Source organism: Enhydra lutris, unplaced genomic scaffold (genome assembly GCF_002288905.1).
Source record: "Enhydra lutris kenyoni isolate GAN:26980312 unplaced genomic scaffold, ASM228890v2 scaffoldscaffold21, whole genome shotgun sequence".
NCBI lineage: Eukaryota > Metazoa > Chordata > Mammalia > Carnivora > Mustelidae > Enhydra > Enhydra lutris.
The window spans coordinates 65647824-65669705 of record NW_019154105.1 but is presented as its reverse complement, the minus strand read 5'-3'; the positions used below and the strand labels follow the sequence as shown (position 1 = coordinate 65669705).

At 56.1% G+C, this 21882-nt stretch overlaps 1 long non-coding RNA gene across 2 annotated transcripts; it reads right to left on the bottom strand.

Moving 5' to 3' along the window:
* Positions 1-689: 689 nt before the first annotated feature.
* LOC111148975 lies at positions 690-14284 on the bottom strand. 2 transcript variants are annotated; one of them, XR_002640729.1, is made up of 4 exons: positions 14209-14284; positions 10929-11066; positions 6364-6609; positions 690-6056 (listed from the first exon to the last, which is right to left on the bottom strand). It is a non-coding gene; the product is annotated as an uncharacterized LOC111148975 (long non-coding RNA). The 2 variants fall into 2 exon arrangements; XR_002640728.1 differs by lacking the exon at positions 690-6056 and having other exon boundaries at positions 6360-6609.
* Positions 14285-21882: the final 7598 nt, after the last annotated feature.

Below are 21882 nucleotides of genomic sequence, written 5' to 3'. Positions count from 1 at the left end.
GAGCAGGGGCTGGGGCTCCAAGACATAACCACCCCTCATGGGTGGGAACACCAAGGTCCCAGCAGGGCTCAGGAGGTCACAGCACAGGAACATGGTAGGCTCAGATCCGGAGGTGACAGTGTAGGAGCATAGTGGGGTCAGATCTGGAGGTCACAGAGCAGAAGCATGGCGGAGCTCAGATCGGGAGGTCACAGGGTAGGAGCACGGCGGGGTCAGATCGGGAGGTCACAGGGCAGGAGCACAGCGGGGTCAGATCCGGAGGTCATAGGGCAGGAGCATGGAGGGGCTCAGATCCCAGAGGGACTTGAATGCCAAGCAGAAGAATGTTGACAGTATTTTTTTTTTAATTTTTATTTATTTGACAGAGAGAGAGAGCACAAGTAGGCAGAAAGGCAGACAGAGAGAAAGGGGGAAGCAGGCTCCCCATTGAGCAGAGAGCCCGATATGGGGCTCAATCCCAGGACCCTGAGATCGTGACCCGAGCGGAAGGCAGAGGCCTCAATCCACTGAGCCACCCAGGTGCCCCTGTTGACAGTATTTTTAAAGTCACAAGATTTGGGGGCACCTGGGTGGTTCAGTCAGCTGAGCATCTGCCTCTTAATCTCAGCCAGGTCTTGATCTCCGGGTCATGAGTTCAAGCCCCGTGTTGGGCTCCACATTTGTCACAGAGCCTACTTAAAAAAATAAAAAATAATTAACATCACAAGACTTTGACCAAAAGAGTTATCTAGCAAAATTGTCACTTCAGGGCGTTTGCCTGGATGTGGTAGTTCGGGGTCCCAGAGGGAGACCTTGCATCCTCCAAGCTTCTACCATGGGCCAGCCAGGGCCCGCCCCATCTCAGCCGGTACCCACAGCGCCCGTCCGAGGGAGCGAGTGCTCTCTTTTCTAGATGAGTCCTGGGGCACGAATCAGGGAAGGGACTGCTCCAGCCCCCAGGTGGTCAGGAGCACAGCAGGAATTCAAAGGATACCAAACCCGGGCTGTTTCACTGCATCCTGACACCCCAAGCATTAGGAGTTAGCACACCGGTGTGATCCCCCCAGGATCACCCACACTGCTCCAGGAAGGGGGAGACCCCTAAACAAACCAACAAAATGTTCCTGTAGTTCTTGAAACCCAGCAACTGGGTCACTAGCTTTAAAGCTATCTTGTCTCATGGCTGCCAAGGCTAATAAGTGACATTCCATCTTTTTATGCTACGTTAATTCAAATAAAGCCTTTTCCAGATGACAATCTCTGTCTGTGTGTAATAAAATAAGCTGAAGAAATCTTACCGCTCTGTGGAAGCGGGGAGAAAGGTCACACTTTGTCAGGATCTTGGAAACACAGGGTAGATCTTAGACCCCGGACAGGGAGGCAGGCCAGAAGCTTCTGCTTCCGCAGGTGGCTGCAGCAAAAGCAGGCTGGCAGGGCCTGGATTAAACCCAGCACTGTCTAAGCTCACTCACTTGCCCCTCACCAGTGAGCACTGAGGACAGAGAGAAGCTGAAGTGATCAGGGAGGCTTCGTGGAGGAGGAGGCATTGACACCATGCATTGAAGGGTGAGTAAGAGCCAGGAGCATTTAGAGCAGGGAAAGGTCTTTCCCTGCAAGGGGGAAAGCATGAGCTAAGGCTCAGAGGCGAGGGCAAAGCTGCAGGTCAAAGCAGAGTCCCTTCACGCCTCCCACAAACCTCCCTTTTAAACTCTTCTCAAACAGCGGAGATGGAGGGGGCTACATTCCAAAGGAAGACTTGCTATTCACTTTCTCCTTGAACAAAACTCTCAGGCCAAGATTTTTAAATCCTCTTCCCTCTTGGAAAAAAAAAAAAATACAGCTCTGGTTTCCAGCTTGCGTTTTTGGCAACATTGTTCACCGGGTCTCGGCATTCAGGAGAAGCGATGCGCTCAGAAGGAAGGCGTGCGGCCGCCTGCAGGGAAGGAGGCCAGGGCGGGGGTGAGCCAGCTGGGTGGGAGCGGAGAGGGAAATGGGGAAGGGGGGGCCTGGGAAGGGTTCTGCTCTGAGGGGCGCCACCAGAAGGAAGGAGAGTGGTGCCACGGAGTGCCAGCCACATGCACACACACTGGGCACTGCCCACGGGTGGCCTGCCTGAACCCGAGGACGCTTCAGGCCCCACTGGCCTTTCAGGGATCAAGCCTGATAAAAAACCTGCGGGGTCCACCTGGAGAGTTGGGGATGGCCTTGGGGGTTGAACAGACAGGTCCAGAGCTTCTTCGAAATCTAATTCCCTCAAGAATCTAGAAAGCTCCAGTCCAGTCTATGCGCCTGCCTCCACCTCCAGCAGTCTTGTCTACACTGTGACTTGAAGCCCAAAGATTCCGAGCACCTCCTGCCCTGGGCCACACCCACTGCCCTGGCCCCGGGGCCGGGTCCCCTTTGTCCTGGGAAAATTCAAGACACCATGTTCCAGAGAGAAATATCTCCCTCCTCAACTGGGCTGTGACTGGTGGGGTTCTCTCAAGGGCCCTCGACAAGGAGGGGGCAGCAGCCCAGTGAGCTGCTCACCTCTGTGTTGGGCTAGGGTTGAAAAACCCAGGCTCCCTCGGCTCTGGAGAGCCCCGGGGGGCAGAGTGCTTGGTCACAGGCAATGCCAGCCAGGCCTCTTGCTCTGTGTCCTCGGAGACAGGCTGGGTCCAGCCTTAGCTCAGCCGTCTCCTGTGGAACTTCTCCATGAGGAACCCGCATATGCCAGTATTCGAAATATTTCCTCCATGCCCCTCACCGCCCAACCCCAGTCACCATCCCAAAACCAAGCAGAGGATAGTTAGAACGTCTCGCTGCAGCACGACACGGGTCACCAGTTCTCCCACCTACCACAAGTCCGCGCTAAACATCACCCTGGCTCTCTTTCCCATTCTCCCAAGTTCCCATTTCTGGCAGCGTACCCTTATGGCGTCCTGCCTCTGGGCACCGAAGTCCGCTGCAACCAGGCCTTCATGGGGGTGCACGGAAGCCTACCTCATCTTCCACGCTCAGGGCCCCCAAACGGGCCTCCACTGCGCTGGCCACTGCTCCCGCTGGACAACCCCAGGCCCTTGGGACCCTAACCGGGAGGAGAAGCCACCCCTGGATGCGCACTTGGGGAATGTGTGAACCTTCTGCTCCCATCAGAGGGTGGGGTTCCAAGAGCCACGCCTGGAGAGCTGACTGACGAGATGGAATGGAGATGCACCTCCCAGACACACCAACAAGGAAAGGGGTGGGTGGCCTTCAATCCGCACCCCCTTCAGGGATGGCCTCTGCGGGGAGGATCTGTGCCCGGGCCACACCCTTCCAGGGGGAGCGGCATCTGAAATGTGATCCAGCCCGGGGTAGAAGGACCTGATCATTTTGACCTGTTTCACAACCTGAAGGGTCTTTTGGCTCCAGAGCTCTCCAGAGGGCCGAGCAGGCCTGGCCTTGGACCTGCATCTCAGCTGGATGCCTTCCTCAGCTGAATCTGCTTCCTTCCCCTCCTTTCTCAGGAGCTGGGTCCCAAGGGTCCTCCCTAAACCCATCCCCTACCCCCAGCATGCTACACTTCACCTTGGAGTTGGCTTCCTGGGAAGCCAAGCCTGGGACACCAAGACGTGTCATTTGCACACCAAGAAATGTGGTGGAAGCCATCCATTGTGAACACTTGGGGAATGAGGCCAGGTCTCAATACAGACTTTGGAAAGAAGTGCGAGGGCTACACAAGGGACCAGAAGGTCTCATGGGCCAGACCAGACCAGGAAGGATAGGTCCCAGGGCCAAGAGCACAGGCTCCATGCAAGGCTGGCAGTGCAGGGAAGGAGAGGAGGGAGCAGTTGGCACAGAGACAGGGTTCCATCAAGGAGAACAAGGGTCAGAGGGAACAGAGCAGAAAGACTCAGACAAAGAACCAGAAAGAATAAGAGAATGCGTCCCAGCCCTCGGACCCTCCAGCTATGTTCTGATTGCCATTCCTCTTCATGGCAATTCCCTCTGCTGGAAGGTTCTAGAAGACTCTCCCACCACCCTTTCAACAAGCAGGCTAGATAGCAACAATCCAGAGCTCATTGAAAAGTTTCAGAATTTGTTCAGGGACCCAGGCTTTTTTCTTATCTTCTTGCTTTAAGATCCTCAGCACGTAGTTTCCTTCCTTATATTCACAAACTGGTTGCCAGAACACCAGGCACCACATCACCATTCCAGGCAAGAAGGCAAAGTCTAAGTAGGTCCCAGAAATGCACTCAGATTTCAAGGACAGCACTGGGTCTCATGGCCACCCAAACTGCAAGTGTGCCTGGTATCTGTCCTTTATCAGGACAGAGTGCTACCTGACACCAAATCAGGGTTCTGGCTGATGTAGGATGGGAAGGGAATATTGGCTAGGCAACTCCTCCTCTCATAGTTGCATGGCCATGGGTGAGAGGATCAGGTTGGAGGCAGGAGGCCGGGGAGGGGGAGAACTTAGGGAGAACTGAGAGAGCCTCAGGGCGGGAGGAGAGGCTGGCACACCCCACTACCAGGCTACCCGCCTCCTGGTCTATGGGAGGAGCGGGCTGGACAAAGCACCCACCCGGCCAAGCTGTCCGACGTCTCAAAGCCCCAAACTTTGGGCGGGGGGGCTGGCCTGTAGGGCCATGGGCCCGTCACAGCAGCCTCACCCAGACCCCCCTGGGTCCACTGTCCTCCCCACCGCCGCCGCCTCCCTGAGCAGTGCCCAGCCCAGGTCCAGGCGGGAGGAGGGGTCCCGTGGGGAGGGCTGAACAGGACTGTCCAGGGAGGCAGAGCGGGCCCTATGGTTGGTGCTGGGGAACGTTCCTTGGGCAGAAATCCCACCGGCTCCCTTCACTGTGGTCGGGGTTTAGAGCAGCTCCGGCTGGAGGGCTGCGGCATGCGGGCTGTCTCTTTGATCTCCTCCCAGGTTTAAATTCCAGGCAGGCGTGTGCCAAGACCTCCACCACAGGAGCCGCCCAGTGGGGAGATTCTTAGCACCTCCCACCGCCCCGGCCCCCAGGCGGCTCCTGTCCCCGTGGTGTTGCCTGGGTGGCTGGTGGCACCCACACCCACAGGGAGACAGCTGGGCAGTCTTCTCCATCCAGAGCCCTGTCCCTGCCCCTCCCATGCCACCATCAGTGAGATCCTAACATGGGCACTTGCCTGAGCCTGCCTCAGTTTCCTTCTCTGTCCTGTCCCCCGTGACCCCTCCAGGATCTCCCTGCAGCCCCGCCGTGTCCAAGCCTCTGCATGCCCAGTCCTGAAGGACACACACTCACACACAACTCACACACGTGTGCACATGTACTCACACACTGCACACGCTCACACACCCTCTTCCACACATGCTCCCACGCCCATCTCCACCCAGCCAGGACATCCTGGCGGTGGCCCAGTGGTCCTGCTGAGGCCATACTCCGCAGCCATCTCCTCACACAAGACCCGGCAGGGAAGGGGAGGGGAGAGGCAGGACAGGGAAGGGCTGGCCACTCCTCTCCCATGGAGTCCCCTCCCGTGGGCCCTTCTCCCTGTGCAGGGACGGGGGTCCCAGCCAGTGACCTCAGCGGCCTCCCCAGGCAGTGACTCTGCACCAGCAACCCCCATGCAACCCAAACCCTCCTCGGCCCATGGGAGCTGTCAGGCTGCCTCTGTCTCTCACTGAAGGTTCCAGTTGTGTTTGGGGTCCCGCTCGCATCTCCCACTTCCAAGGCCCTTAGGTCAGAGTCAGAACCCCATCATTGCTTGTGGGCCCAGGGTTCAGTCTCTGGCTTTTCCCCTGTAAATGCCACAGCCTTGGGGGCCTCCTTGCTTCTGGTCTAGCTCTATGCCCTAAGGCTGGTCACTTAAACTCTCTGGGCCTCAACATCCACCTCTTGGGACAAGGATGCTGGGCCTGCTTGGTCCTGCCCTCGGCATTGGCCCAGTCACACTGCACACGGGACAACAGGCGCTTAGACCTACCTGTGTCAGTCCCTCAACTGACAGCCCCACTGGGGTCACGTGGAAGGATGTGGGAGTTCCCAAGAGTCAGGGATGCTGGGCAGACAAAACAGGGAGCATATGAACCCGTTTCCCTGGCATGGGGGTCACAGGGATAACGAACTTCCTGCCTGTAGAGTGAGATCGTGAGCAGCATGTAGCTTGTCCAGTTCTCTGAGAGAACCACAGTCACCCTCTCCCAAAGAAAAGCCCTTACCGCGGCCCCAGGCTGGCGGCACACCTCCAGGTTTTCAGTCTCCAGAGAGACTGGTTTCTGAACCCAGGCATCGAAGGAAATGAGGACAGGGTGGAGGGAAACAGGACTGGAGGGGGCTTGCTGGCCTGAAGAAGGCACAGCAGGGGCCCCACTGGGGACACCCTATTAAATTCCCACCCGGCCACATTACTGCCAAATTCTCATTTCCCCTGAAAGCTTACCTTGCCCACACACTTGAAGGTGATGTTTGCCAAGTTCCAGCTGAGGACACGGTGGCTACACAAGCACACAGCACGGAGAGGGTCACCTGCTAGTAATGACCTCACACAGAGGCTCAGTGCTGGCTGTTACCTCGTGTCCTGCCCATGGCACAGTCCGCGTCCCCGCGCCAATCTCACGCTCCATGCAAATGCCGAGAAAGGTCACTCCACCTGCTCCCGCTCTGCCCTTCTTCACGGCCCGTGCACCTGGACATGTGAGGCAAGCGCTTGCCTTCAGGACCCAGGACTCCGTGTGGAGGCCACTGCCCCCCGGGAGGGGAGGGAAGGGGACCACCCGGGAGGTATAACACCTTTAGGAGGCCCCGCGAGGATAGGTTTGCCTGGAAGAGATTCCGGAATCCCCCCGGGGTACAGCCGACCGTGTTCAGGGATAAAATGGCAAGGGAACCCGAGCTGTTGTCATCTCACTGAGAGGCAAGCCGTCAGAAACACATCGCCCTGCAAGGGTGTCCTATAAACTTCCCCAAGAAAGGGGTGCTCTGCATGTTGCGGCATTCCCCCCCCATCACCATGCTGAGGGTCACATGACCCAGTTAACACCTGGTGCACATTTTCAGGCTCACAGATACCGACTGACAACTTCCTGGGTCCTAGACCTGGCCCTGGGCCGTGGTACTACGGCAGTGCCTGGCACACGGGGCTGGCTCTCAGGGACTGATGCTTTGGCAGAAGTAGCAAGGGCATCCGGGAGGGGGCACTCTCAGCATCTGGCTCTCTGGCTCACCTTTCCCATGGCCAACACACAGCAGGTTTCTAGGGTTGAAAGAAGGAATGAACAAACGGAAAATAAGATGGGCCGCTTAGAAACAATTTGCTAGATGTGAATAAAACAACCCAAACAAAATCCTCAGGGACGCAGCTGCCGCCCAGAAGCAGCTTTGCATGTGAGTCACTTGTTTTACTCTCAAAAGCCAAATTTTACTCTCAATTTCTCAAAGCCATTTTATTCTTTTTTCATCCCTGGCAGGCTTGCCAATTTTAGCAAACAAAGATAGAGGACACCCAGTGAAATGGGGATTTCAGATTAAACAACAAATTAATTTTTTTACTGTAAGTATATCCCATATGTTATTTGAGATATACTTATACTAAAAAGTATTCACTGTCTGGAATTCAGACGTAATTAGGTGTCTTACCTGGTAATCCTATTCCCAGGCAAGGGCAAGAGTGCGGGGTCAGCGGAAGAGCTGGGACTGGCCATACTGGGTGACCTGAGAAGAGCCCAGGAGCCCCATGGCCAGGCACGCTAGAAGGGAGGCCTGCCTCTCGGGACACACCCTTTGTGCCTTCCGAATTTTGTGCTGTGTCCATCAGTTACTTATTTAATTTCTAAAATAATTATTTTGAAAAATGAGACTCAATATTAACATTAGGGAAAGCTGATGTTCAGCTCTCTCCCAAAACTATTTTCCAAGTTACCCGGGGAGCTCTGCGTGCCGGGTGACAGGTGCCGGAGCTCTCCGCACCTGGCCAGCCGCTGGCTTCCACTTTCAAATTTAGGGCTGATACTCCCTTTCTCCTTCACCAACGTGATGAAAGTACAAGCTTTAACAAGAACCGCTGACGCGTCCGTCCTCCCGTTAGAACACTGCCGCAGCCCTGGGAAGGGACAGAGACCCGACCCACACCTCAGCCGGACGAGCCCCGAGAACACGACCCTCAGTGGAAGGAAGCCACAAAAGACCACGCTGTGTGATTCCGTCCATGGGAAACATCCGGAACGGCTATCCAGAGGGACAGAAAGGAGGCTCGTGGCTGCTTAGGGCCGCAGCCAGGGAATGGGAGAGACACGGGCGACAGCTCAAAGTACCAGGTTACTTCCTGACAAGATGAAACTGTTCGAGAATGGCCCAAGGTCATGGTCGTGGCTCTGAATGTGCTGAAAAGCATTTAATTGCCTATAAAGTGGGCGGGTTATTGGGCATGAGAATTACATCTCAGCAAAGTTGTTCATTGTCTTAAAGATGTCATGGTCCCTGTGTCACCTGGAGGGGGATCGCAGAGGTCCTGGGAAGGGCTGTGTGTTCTGGTCACCCAGCCCCTCCCCCCAGCCTCATTTAGCCCACCACCTATCCCCTTCCTGGACTGAGCTTCCCCCCACCCCCACCCCGGTGGTGGCCCCCCGCCCCACCCCAGGCTTTCTAGCTCCTTCTCACAGCCCTACCCCGGCAGGGGAAGGAGGGGGGCTTGTCCCAGGTCCTCCCGTTAGCCCAGCCTTCACCTTCCTCCATGTTCCCTTCTGCCCAGTCTTCTCCCAGACAATGGGTGGGATGCGCTCACTCACTTCCCGTGCTGTTGGCTGTCCCTTCTCCCCACTGGACCATGCGCACCACATGATGGGCGTCACACGGATGGATCCCCAGCACCTATGACAGTGCCTGCTACCTACTGGGACCTTAAAACCTATTTGGGGCATGAAGAAGATGGGGGAGGTTCCTGAGCACCCCCCCCCCACAAAAGGAGCAGGGCAATGACTAGGAAAATCTGAAAGCCCCAGAAATAAAACAGAGGAGCTCAGAGATCCGATGGTACCTTTGGCTCCTCACAGGCATCCAAACTTGGCCCGGGAAGCTCAGAAAGGGGCATCTGCACCCTCCCCTCCACCTGCTTCCCACCCCTTCCCCCAGGTGGCTCAGGCAAGGCACCACCAGCCCCGGGTTCTGCCTCACTCCTCCTCTAAACCATAACAAACCTAACCCGGTACCCAGATGAGACCTCCCTCTATGCACGCTCCCAACACCCCTGTCACCCCCCCCAAGTCCTCTCCTCGCTCCAGCAACTGGGGGTTTGCCAGAGCCAGAGCCCCTGGAGGGGCGGGGGGAACCCCTGCTGGAAGAGGGAAAAGAGAAGGATAATGGGCCGCCCCCACAGTCCCACTGCCTTCCAGTTAGAAAGCATTCTCATCGGCGTCCGATTTAAAACCTCACCCAGGGAGCTGAGCACCAGGACCCCCACGTCAGAGGCGGGCCAGCCGCCTGGGCACAGATCCAGCTCCAGGCCTGGCTGGGGGGCGGATGCCAGTCGGGCCCCAGGCCGCAAGCTGCCCAGGAGAAAGGCCAGCCCAGCCCGCTGGGACGGTCCCTAAAGGAAGTGGGAGGCCCCTTCTGCTTGGAGAAAAGCTGGCAGAATTCCATATCTGCACACCGAAAAACCAAAGTTAAAATATTGTACCAAAGACATGAAAGGTTTTCATACAGAAATCCCTCTGGATGATCAGCTTCTGCGAGGCTCTCTGAAAGGTGGCTCCCTCTACCGCGGCCCGTCTCCTCAGAGTGGCTTCAGTGCCCCCAGATGAAGAGCCCGTGGGCCTCTGCGGCACACAGCAGGGGTCTGTGTTTTGTACTTGGTTTCCATTTTGTCGGGGCTCTGCCATCAAAGCCCTCTGTGCCCCATGAAGACATCCAAGCCTCTCCTGCCCACCTGCTCCCAGGACCTCTGGGCCACCTGAATGCGGACCCAGCCCATCTCCTGGCCCAGCACTGGACCTGGAAGGACTCTACGGATGGGCTGCCTGGACCCAGGGGGGGAGGGGGCTCTCTCTTGCCCTGGGACCTGAGTTCTGAGGACACAGAAGCCTGGATCTCAGGCATTCAGCTTCCTGAGCTGCCTGGAAGGACCACAGAGGGAAGCCAAGGCCGGGAGGAAAGCCAGACCCAAGAAATGGGAAGAGAAGAGGGCCAAGGAGAGCTCTGAGAGCCAAGGGTGGGAGAAGCCCCGGGGCCCATCGATGCGGACGGACTGGCAAATGCAACCATGTCCCACCAGATAACAGAGTATCACGCAGTCGTAAAGGAAGGCGACCCTTCCCCACGCCACCCCACGGATGAATTGCTGAGCCCAGTGACATCAGCCTGTCAGAAGGACCAGTTCTGAGTTCTGGAGCTGGCAGAGCGGGAAGGGGGGTGGCTGCCAGGACCATGGAGAGGGCAGGGGGAGCCTGTACTCCCTAGGAACGGGGTATCAGTTTGGAAAGCTCGAGGGTGGGCACAGCTGCACGACACTTGGCTCTGAACGCCCTCTGTGCCCCTGGATGGGCCGCTCGGCCCTGGCTCAGATGGTTTTAGGTGATGTGGATTTTACAATGTTTTTTAAAACCTGGGAAGTGTGACTTGAATTCTGCTGAATGGGATGCGTCAAAGGGCTTCCACAAACCAAACAAGGAAGCCCAACAACACAGCTTGTCCACCAGCCGTGAAAATTGTGGACAGGAGTGGAATCGTGGAATCGTGACAGGAGTCATGATATTTTTTTGGCGTTTGCAACGCCCTAGTCCCCTCTCAAGCCTGCTCCGCTAAATGCTTGCCCTGGCTTTGGACAGTGGCTGCAGCCAGGCAGGGCCTCGTGAAGACCATTAATCCCCAAACAAACACAGGGAGGTAGAGACAATTCTCCTCCCAACTTGTGAACTTGGCAAAACCAAGCTCTGGGACCCGCCAGGGACACTGGGCCAGCGAGTGGCAGCAGGGCACAGCCAAGCCCAGCCCCTCTGGCTGGAGCTTTCTTACCTTCTAGGTGTTTCTGCATTGACAGCATATGCAATGTTCACAGCGGTGAACTTGGAAATCAAGGGAGACCCTTCACGTTCCACATTCCACATTTCATCAGCGTGTGATTCAACTTATTTTCAGTCGTGGGTTTTAGTTCTGCCACCGAAAAACACGTTTAAACAATGATATTTCATTTACATGGGAAGGTAGGATTCTAAAAATCAAAAATGGGTACAGGCCTTTGTATTTAGAGAGACCTTACCTGCCCACTGGTTTCTTTGACCTTTAGAATGACCCCCGGAGGCACACAGGAGATGAGAAAGGGGGTGCTGATGAGACCTAGGTTACCATCCAACCAGTACGGTATGAATCTGGCACAACCCAGGGTCTGCAACCCACGTTCAGCAGAGCCTGGACCCCGCTGAGCACCTGTCCTTCCTAATTCCCTGAGCCAGGCCTCTCCCCGCCCCCTCCCTCCTCTCCCCTTCCCAGCCTCCACGGTCCACTCTCACTGGCACCATCACACCACGTGGTGTCTGCGTCAGAAGCCAGTGGGGATGACTTCTCTGTGACTCACTGTCCTGGAAGACCACAGTCTAGGGGCAGGGCTGTGTCTCCTCCACCCCTGGACCCCTGACCCCAAACACCAAAACCAGTGCTTAAATAAATATGGAAAGTAAAGAGGGGTGGGGAAGGTGGGACAAAGCCCGGGGAGAGGGCGAGATGGGGGGGGGTGATGGTCAGCATGGTATTGACCCAGGAGAGACTGGGCAGGGCACCCCAGCAGGGGCTTTGTACATCCACCACTAACTGCTAGTCCTTTGAGGCAAAAGCAATTTGTCCTCAAAAGTACTGGTTTGCGGGGCGCCTGGGTGGCTCAGTGGGTTAAAGCCTCTGCCTTCGGCTCAGGTCATGATCCCAGGGTCCTGGGATCAAGCCCCACATCGGGCTCTCTGCTCAGTGCAGAGCCTGCTTCTCTCTCTCTCTGCCTGCCTCTCTGCCTACTTGCATTCTCTGTCAAATAAATAAATAAATAAAATCTTTAAAAAAAAAAAAAAGTACTGGTTTGTGGTGGTGGCAGGAGAATGAAGTGAGCCCAGTGCAGTCGCAGGGGTGGGGGTGGGGGATCCCATCCTCCAGCGACAGTCCTGCAGGGATGCCCCAATGTGAACAACACAGTCCCTCCTCCTTCTCACAGGCTCCCTGGGCTCTGGCCACACCAGGGGAGCAGACAAGTCTCAGCTCGACCTCCTGCAGAGCTGGGGTCCGGGTGCCAGCAGCCGAGCTCCGAAGCCCCCCGTCTCAGCCCCGTGCTACTGCACCACCTCTCATGGGCAAGCAAGGCTGGCCAGAGCCCCGCACAGAGGGGCTGGATCCCATCTGGCAGGAAGGGGGCGGGGAAGGGTTCCTGGGGCAGAGCCCAAGGCCCTCCCATGCACCTGGCATTGAGGGAGTAGGGCAGGGGAGAGGCCTGGAAGGGCTTAGGCAGGTGACAACCAAGGTCAAAGCTTTATCTCAAGGCCAACTTTTGGGGAACCCGAGCTGAGACACAGGATGAGAAAGACTTCACACATAGCTGTCAGCTGGCCCATGAGGGGCATGGGATATGAACAGGAATCAACCTTTGCTTCAGGCCCCTGGGGTTGGGCAGCCCTTGGTCGCAATAACATCATTTCGCTAAACTGGGAACATAATCCCATGTGGAGAAGAGGACATAAGGCTCCGGGAGCTAAGTGGCAGACGAGGAGGGGCTCCCAGAACTATCCCAGCGCACCATTCACTCTGTGATGCAGGGAGGAGGGAAGGGGGAAGGTGTCCCCGCCCAGCCTTAAAGGACCAACTGGGGATGTGGTCATAGCTCATGCTCCTGTCCACACTGTGATCTGGCTCTGGGACATTCTGTGGGCCTCTGTCCACCTCCTGGCCACCCCTCAGTCCACCTGCAACCAGACCCAGAGGCCCGGAGGCTGGGAAGGATGACACTTTCCTCTGGTGTTCGTGGTCCCTCCCCATGGAGCAATATGGCCTTTCCCAGGCACCTGGGGCCAGGGAAAGCCGGCCCGGCTCAGCCTACGAGCACCCCACTGAGGAAAGCCTTGGTGCCCAACCCCCTTGGGACCTTCCTGGGGCCAGGTTCTATCTTTGGTGGGGAGTCAGGGAGGAGGCAGAGGCTGATTCTGTCCTCAGACCATCCTCAGTTGAGCTGAAGGATCATTGCCATCTATTTGTTTCCCAGAGTCTGTAGTTTTCTTGGCAGCCCCTTGCAAGCCCTGGAAATTCTCAAGGTGCTTTTTGAGTATCTCCCATAGCTTTAAAGAGAGGGAGAAGAGAGAGAGGGAGGGAGGTGTTCTGAAGACCTAGATCTGATTCATCCCTTACAGCCATGGGTCAAGGATGAGCCTGGGGGCCAGGGGAAGGGAGCATGGCAGAGATGTTCTCTGTAACCACTTGAAAGCTGGGTCTGGACAATCCGACCTCCTGGCCCCCAGGCAGCTGGGCAGGTTTCCAGGCCACACTTCTCTAAGCTCTTTCTCCGTACACGTGGCCAGGGGATGGATGATGCCAAGGACTTTCCCAGCTGAATGTCCATTGTGCATGTGCTGTCTGGTCTCCCCAGGGACTGAGAGGTCCTCCCTGTGTCCATGTCATGGTGCTTCCTTCTTTCCTCCTTCCCGGCCTCCCTCCTGTTTCCATCATCTCCCTCTACCGCTCCAACGTGATGACCATTCCACTCATATGCCTGTCCCAAGACCCCAGGGCTGCCATTAGAAAGAAACAGCATGTTTAAAATAAAATGGGTTGAGCCAGCCTTCTCACTGTCTCTACTGCACCCCCAGACTCAGTGGGTCACCAAACACGGGGGCTAACAGTACAGGAGTCCACCAGCACCCCTGTCTGCCCACCCTGCTAACTCCAGGCCGGCAGAACAGGGCCTCCTGGGACAGCCAGCGAAGAGGACTTGCCCTGTCCAGGAAAGCCCCCGGGGAAACCCCGACTTGGGTGTTCGAAGGAAGAGGGGGGCTGAAATAGGGGAAGTATGGGATGGCTCAGATAGATAGCATGCAAACTTGAGACTAAAGATAGCATATTCGCTCAGAAATGTGGTTTCAAGCATCCTTCCATCCATTCAACCATACAGCCAAGCATCCATTCATGCATCCCTCTGTCCATTCATTCATCCATCCATCCTTCCATCCACCAACCACTCAGCCATCATTTATCCGTTCACTGTCCATCCATTCACCCGTCCATCCATCCATCCAGCTATGCACCATCTGTTCTCTCCATAAAAACTTACTTCACTAGGCATCTCCTCTGTGCTGAGAGCCATCCTCAAGGAGCTCAGGCCGGGGGCGCCTGGTGGCTCAGTCATTAAGCGTCTGCCTTTGGCTCAGGTCACGATCCCAGGGTCCTGCATCGGGTTCCCTGCTTGGCAGGAAGCCTGCTTCTCCCTCTCCCACTCCCCCTGCTTTCTCGATGTGTCTCTCTCTGTCAAATAAATAAATAAAATCTTAAAAAAAAAAAAAAGCAGCAGGAGCAGCTGCAGCTCAGGCCAGTAGAAATAGAAATGCAACAAGACAACACTGATGAAGGTTGGTGGGGCTGGGCCAGAGAAGTACTGTGGTCTGGGGAGGCCCAAGAGGCACGTGACCCATAGAGGGGGTGCCCAGGAGGGCTTTGTGGAGGGGGAAGTGCCAGAACCACATCTTAAAGGATGAGTAAGGCACCCAAGCAAAAGGAATGAGTGTTTCCCTCGGACAGCAAACCCAGAGCGCCATAAACTGTGAAGGCCCTGGAGGCCAGTCTGAGGGGGCTGGAGGTCAGGACACCAGGGGCAGGGAGGGGTGGGGAGGGATAAAGTGGAGAAAAGATAGTTGTGTAGATGGGGCCAGCTGGGGAACGAGCCCACAAAGGGGGCAGGCCCTACCCGTGATGGATGGACTCTGAAGAGGAGGTCTTCGGGAGAAGATCTCTCCCTTACAAACCGCTGTTCCAATGGTCTCACCCATGCATGGTCAGACATTGAAGGCCAAAGCAGGCTGACTTCCAGCGCCAGGGCCCACAGCAGCGCCGGGCATGGAGCTGGCAGGTCACACGGCTGCTGGGTCAGGGCGGGCCTGGGGATGGCCTGATTCCCATTCGCAGCCACTGCACACGTAGATAGCTGGCCGGGCAAAGAGACGCAGGTGTGAGCAGCTGGAAGCCAGGCTGGCACTGGGAGCATGGCCGGAGGCCCCAGGCCTTCCAGGTGGAGCCCTTGGCTCGGGGCCCCAAGCAGCATGCAAAGCTCATCACACGAGTTTCCACAGTTAAGAGTTTTGCAAGGGACACAGATATTTCCCCTGGTCGCGCAAAGAGATTGGAGCCCCTGCTCCTCCCAGTTTTGTGAGGACAAATTCCAAACGCCTCCAGCATTCTCCTGCGGGGACCTATCTGCCTCAGATGCCTTCCCTATCCGCAAGATTAGAAACGCAGGGACAGAAAGGATCCCGGCCTTCCCGGCGACGGAGCATACTGAATGCCATTTGTTGCATTGATTTTTTTCAAAACACAAATAGTGTGTTCAAGATATTTCCAGGAATGAACAAAGAAAAATCGGGGACAACTTATTTAAATCATCTCTCTTGGTTGAACTCAGCAGAGTCGGGGAAAACAGCAGTGCCCGGGAGCACTCGCTGGGGGCCCAGGCCCAGTGAGCCCCGTTTATCACCTGGAAGTAGACCCTTACTTCCAGACGGGGCCAGACACCTGGCAAGCAGCCCGACATGTCCGGTAAATCAAGGCGGACACAGGGAACTGGAGGCGGGGGCGGCCCACAGAGAAGCCCAGCCTTCAGGAGGGGGTGTCAGGGGCCCAGAAGGAGGCCTCCTTGCAGTGCTATCTCTATCCCAGTGCATGGGGGAATCCGAAAAGTGAAGGAAGGGACCAGGAGGGAACAGTGATGGGGGAAGGATGGAGGGGGAAACAGTGCCTTCGGACTTCCCAGTGTAGCTGCTGTCTCTGGTCACTCTGTCCTGCTCAACAGCCCCGAGAGGAGACAAGCCCAGCCCTCATCCTCAGCCCAGACAAGAGCAAAGACCTCCCAGTGTGGCCAGGGCCCTGATAGAGGAAGGATAAAGTAGCTTGGGGCGATCCAGGAAAGCTTCCTGGAGGAGGTGACAGCTAGGTTAGAGCATGAGTCAAAAGATAGTTATTAGCCAGGCAAAAGGACTTGGGGGCAGGGAGTTCAGGAGAAAAAGAAGGAATGTTCTAGGCTGAGACTCTAGACAACAGAGGGTATGCAAGATGTTCAGTGTGCTTATGGGGGCTGGGGGACTGAGGGCAGGGGTCCCTGGGGCCAGCCTTCCTGGCACATGCATTGATCCGGGCAGCAGCAGAGAGCCGCCTGGAGGCAGCAAGGAGGAACTGCGCAATCAGACTGTCTGCAAGGGCCCTGCCAGCCAATGGCTCCTCTCCGTTCTGAACAAGGAGAGAAGCCAGGAAAACCCCAATGAGAAACCAGAATATTCCCTTTATGGCTGGGGAAGTTGATTTTGGAAAACGTGTTTTTTTTTTTTTTTTTTAAAGATTTTATTTATTTATTTGTCAGAGAGAGAGAGGGAGAGAACGAACACAGGCAGACAGAGTGGCAGGCAGAGGCAGAGGGAGAAGCAGGCTCCCCACAGAACAAGGAGCCCGACGCGGGACTCGATCCCAGGACGCCGGGATCACGACCCGAGCCGAAGGCAGCGGCCTAACCCACTGAGCCACCCAGGCGTCCCGGAAAACGTGGTTTCTATCTGTTGGCCAATAGATCTCCAGACACTGAACCCTGAGCCCCCCCAGCATGGGCAGGCCTTGGCCACAGGGCCCAGAGAAGAATGTGGGGTCCCTAATAGCAGACCTCGCCCATGAGCTCTCTTCCCCTGAGCAGGAGGGAGGCTGGCCAGAGTGGGCCAGAGGCCCCTCCCCCAGAGAAGGACACATCAGGAGGGGGTGACATCAGCTGCTAAGTCCTGGAGGAGCAGGCAGGCTGGGTGGAGGACTGAGGTGAGAGCCTCCCAGGGTTAGGGTCTGCTCTACCATGCCGGGGGCTTGTGTGTTGTCAAGAGCGACAATGGGCTCCAGCCAGCATGTAAGCCAGGGCCATGTTTTAGAGCACAGGAAACAGGGTCAGAGAGAAACAGACGCTGTGCTCATCACACAGTGAGTCAGGGACAGGGCCAGCTGGGAACGCAGGTCCCGATCCCCCCACCACAGTTCTTTCCACCTGCAGCTGTCCCTGAGGATTTGCACAACCTGGGGATTCGTGCGCGCTGCGGGGGCATGGGTTGGAGGTCTCAGCTCAAGCACAGAGTGCGTCCACACCGGTGTGTCCTCTTCCAGCCCCCAGTGGACAGGGTGGAACCCCCCACATGGGGGAGCGCACACCTGCTGGCAACGCTCATCTCTTCCAGAGATGCCCTCGCAGAAGCACCCAGAATGTTCCACCACCTCTGCAGCATCCCTGAGCCCAGCCACGCTGAACCAGAAAACTGGCCGTCACAAGGTTCTAGCTATGATTCTATCACAGAGAACCATGCCCAAGACCTCACGTGAGCCCAGCCCTCTCCTGTTAGGGAAACAGAAATGAACACAGAAGACCCCATCCCTGCCTTCAAGGACCCCACCATCCAGTGGAACACACAGTTTAGCCCTTCCCTTTGGGAACACTGTCTCTGGGGCGGTCACTCCCTCCCACCATGGCAACAGGCATCACCAGGCTACCAGGACTGCCTTCCCCCAGCCTAAAGGCAGCCTCTTCTCCCTCCAGGGGGCCCTGCAGGCCACTGTCACCTGCCCCCCCCTTGCAAAACCTACTTGCCTCCTGATGACTCCGGAGGTCTGCCCACGTGGCTCTCCAGATCCCACTACTTTGGGGTAGAATTAGAGTCCAATCCAGGTGACCCCTTTGTCACCTGACCCCTCCACATCCTCATCACGAGCCGCATCACCTTGGTTGTAATTGCCAGGGCAGCAAGCATCTGCTTGATTTCCTCTGCTGACAGCAAGCTCACTACCTATGGTGATCACATTCTTTATGTGGGTCCCAAATCCCTCCCTTCTACCCACAGGCCCTGGTTCATGATGCAAGCTTGACTTGAAAGGCACAATGTGGACTGATAACTATGGCTATTCACCACAGACTGAGAGCCTTGCTTTCCTCCTATGGCGGCCTCCCTGCGTCTGATACCCACCTGGGCCCTGGAATGGCTCAGCACATGACGAATGAACCACAGCAACTGTGTGATGTCTTCATGCGTTCTCCTCATCCCATTTCACAGATGAGAAAACTGAGGCCCAGAGAGTCAGGAGAGTGTTGCCCTGGAGACTAGGGGCGCTGCCCCCTTCCACGGAAACCACTACCCCTTCAGAGAGCACATCTCGTAGAGGCAGAAACAGACATCCACCCCTCCAAGCCCGTCTTCTCGCTGGCTTCCCCAACAACTGCCTTGCATGCACCGTGTGCTCTTCCTCCCAGAACCTTCTCTTTCTGTTCCCTCCCTTCTCACCATCTGGGATGGCGGCCTGCATTTGAATGGCCCGTTTCCTTAGTTGTTCCCCTAAAGAAGTGGCCAGACCTCGCCTTGGCATGCACAGCACATGATAAAGGAGAAGAGATTTGGGGTCCCTTCCACGGGGGGCGGGGGCGAGCAATGGGAAGGACCCCATGGAGCCTAGCCGTTGGGAGAGAGAAGAGGAGGAGGCCCAGCCGGAAGAGACAGGTCCTGAGCTCTGAGAAGACAAAAGACCTGTTTGTCCTCGGGGACAGACAAGAAGTCTCTGCCAGAAGAAACAAAAAAGTCAGTAAAAACAGTTTCCCTTTGTTTTACAAAAATGCAATCTTGTGAGGTTTTTCAGGTCACTTCAGGTAAATAATCACAAAACAGTGTTACGAGCATCTTGATGGAAGGCCAGTAGTACCTTTTATTCTGATCACGAGTTTCTGTCTTGGGCTTCCCTCCAGCCTCAGGGATCCTGTCCAATGTTCCCCGAGTTCCCTGAGTGTGTCCCCCGCGCAGGCCTCAGACACAGAGAGGAGTCAAGATCTGAGTCTGACCTGATGGTATTTCAATGCTGGAATGGTTAAGACTTTGGGGGGCTCTCAGGATAACGTGAATATACTTTGCCTCTGAGGAAGACATGAATTTGGGGGACCAGAGGGCAGACTGTCAGGGGTTAAGGGGTATCCCGTCGAAAGGCATGTTGATGTCCTAAACCCCAGGGCCCGTCAATGGAACCTTTGTGGGAATGAAGTCTTTGCAGATGTAATTAGTGAAGCTGAGGCCATAATGGAGTCAAGCGGGCTCTACTCTGATACGAGCAGGTGCCCTTCAAAGAGAGAATTTTGAACACAGACGTAGCAACAAAAAAACACGTCTGTTGTCGTAAGCCAGCCACCATCTGAGTTTCCTAGGGATGTAACAGGGCACCACGGACTGGCTTGCTTACACAATAGGAATTTACAGTCTCATAGTTCTGGAGGCTGGCAGCCCAAGGTCAAGGTCTCGGCAGGGTTGGCTCCTTCTGGGGCCCTGGTGGAGAATCCGTCCCCTGCCTCTCCCCCAGCCTCCGGGGTTTACCAGCATCCTCCGCTCTCTCTGGCTCAGAGACGGGCTACAGATCTCTGCATCTCCCCGTGCACCTGTGTGTCCAAATGGCCCCTCTCTGTAAGGACACCTGGATGGCAGCCCAGGCCCACCCTGATGACCTCATTTTACCTTAATTACCCTGTAGAGACCCTGTCTCCCAATCCAAACCTTTTGTTGTCTGGCTTATTTCACAGAGAACAAGGCTTTCAAGTCTCATCCGCGTTGCAGCAGGTGTCGGAATCTTCTTCCTTGTTAAGGTTGAATGACATCGTGTCGCACAGATGGGCCACACCGTGTGTCCGTCCCTCCATCTGAGGGCCTGAGGACCACTTCCGACCTCTCGGCTCCTGGGGACAGTGCTGTCACGGACATGAGTGTACAGACATCTCCGGGTTCCTGCTCTCGATGCCTTCGGGGAAAGACCCCCAGGTACCGTTTCTTACCCAGAAACGCTGACTTTCAGAAGTCTTTAGGATGACGCACTTGCATCTTACCTGATGGTCTAATAAGTTGGTAGAAACCAAAACTTCCCACCACGGATTTCTGGAGGAAAACTCAGGGAAGCTCAATAGTTCTCCGGGGGGAGGGGAGGGGAGGAAGGGCAAGGCCGAGGCCTGGTGTCCAGCCTCCGTCCTGGGCTTAGCCCACTCTGCCTCCGAGCCACCAGGAGCCCCCGATGCTCCCAAGTGATGCGCTCATGGTTGGGGGTGGGCTGGAGGTTTTGCATCCGGGAAGCCCACGGTCTCATGGTCAGACGGACATTAGGACTCGCTCACACTGCCTGAGTGCCCGCTACACTCCACTGGAATAAAAGCCCAGCATGAGCACATTGGGGAAAGGACCCTGGGGTGACAGGGACAGTGGGAGTCACAGTGGGGGTCAGATGTCCATTGTATCTGAAAATGAAATAACACGGGGATTGAGGCTCCCAGAGCCGGAACACACACAGACATGCAGACACATAGACACGGCTCTGACTTAAGCCTGGGCCCCTCGTTCATCATCGAGGTAGTGGCAAAACAGCCACAGTGCAGGGGCCACGAGGGACTTCCTGGAGGTTGGAACAGTGGGTGCTGGAAAGAGCGTGAGGTCCAGAGCATGAGAGGGTAGGACCTGGACCCTGGACACCGAGCAGCCACCTTCTCTGTCCACTGGGGTTATGGCGACATCTGTCCCTGACGTGATTAGGAAGGGACACTGCGGTGACCACCTTAACGGTAAGTGACAGAAGACCAAAGCAAAGCAACGTGAGCAAACAGAGCCACTCCTAACTTGGTTCCTCACGCAGGGATGGGTGCTGGCGTGCCTCAGGAGTGAAGAAAAGGCTTCCGGGGGAGGATTTAGGCTCTGGGATGGGGATCTGTGTCTCCAGCCCCTCTTCCTGTGTCTCTGCTGGTCAGTCCCCTGGAACGAGGTGGGCAGGGACTCCAGACAAGGTCCTGAGAGAGGACAAGCAAAGCAGATCCCCTTCCCCCATCACCAGCAGCACCAGCAACAGGAGTCATCCCGAAAAACCTCTTGAAAACATTATGCATGTTTTGAAACCCAATTTTGGAGCAGATTCCAGACCGAAGTGCATTTGCTTCCTACTCAGATGCTGCTTATTCCAGAAACAAAGCCCAGCACCAGCCATCTGTAGCACCAAGTGGGGCTCTTTGGATGCTGTTTTGCGGCTCAGGGTGTGGGCAGACGGAGCTGCGGCAGGAGGGGATTCACCTGGCAGGGGTGTGGCTGGGCACCTCCCCAGGGTCCCTGGCAGTGGCCAAGCTTCAGTCTGCTTTCCTATGGCCTCAGATCACTGGCTTTGTTTCTGGAAGGAACATCTTTCATTTTGGAAACTCCCTTTGGAGAGGTGTTTTCCAAGTTTTCACATCCAAGGAAAAAGCAGTCCAATCGGTGAATGTAGGTGGAGGCCAACAGTGACCCTGCTTCCCAGTTCACAGCCCCCCTGCACAGAACTTCCCTGAGGATTGCTACACTGTGACTTTTCCCTTCCCCCAGCTCTATGGGTTGAATGTTGGGGATGCTGCTGTGATGGCCGGAGCTCCATCTTCATAGAGAGGGTGAGCGCCACCACTGGGGGAGGGCAGAGCCCCAAGTGGGAAGAGGTCTGGGCCCCTGATAACCTGGGACCACAGAGCCAGCCTGGGAGCTGTGGACTGCCGTCCCCTGGATGTTTGCATAGGGGGAAATTAGCATCTTTGGCTTTGGCGACCGTTGCTTCGTTCCCTGAACCCAGGAGGGCTTAGGCATGAGAGCAGGGGCATCCACTGCTTCTGGTGGCTACAGGTCATCGTCTGGGGGATGGATAGCACAGCCATGTGCTCCTCACGATACCACGAGTGTCCCTAGCCTCATTA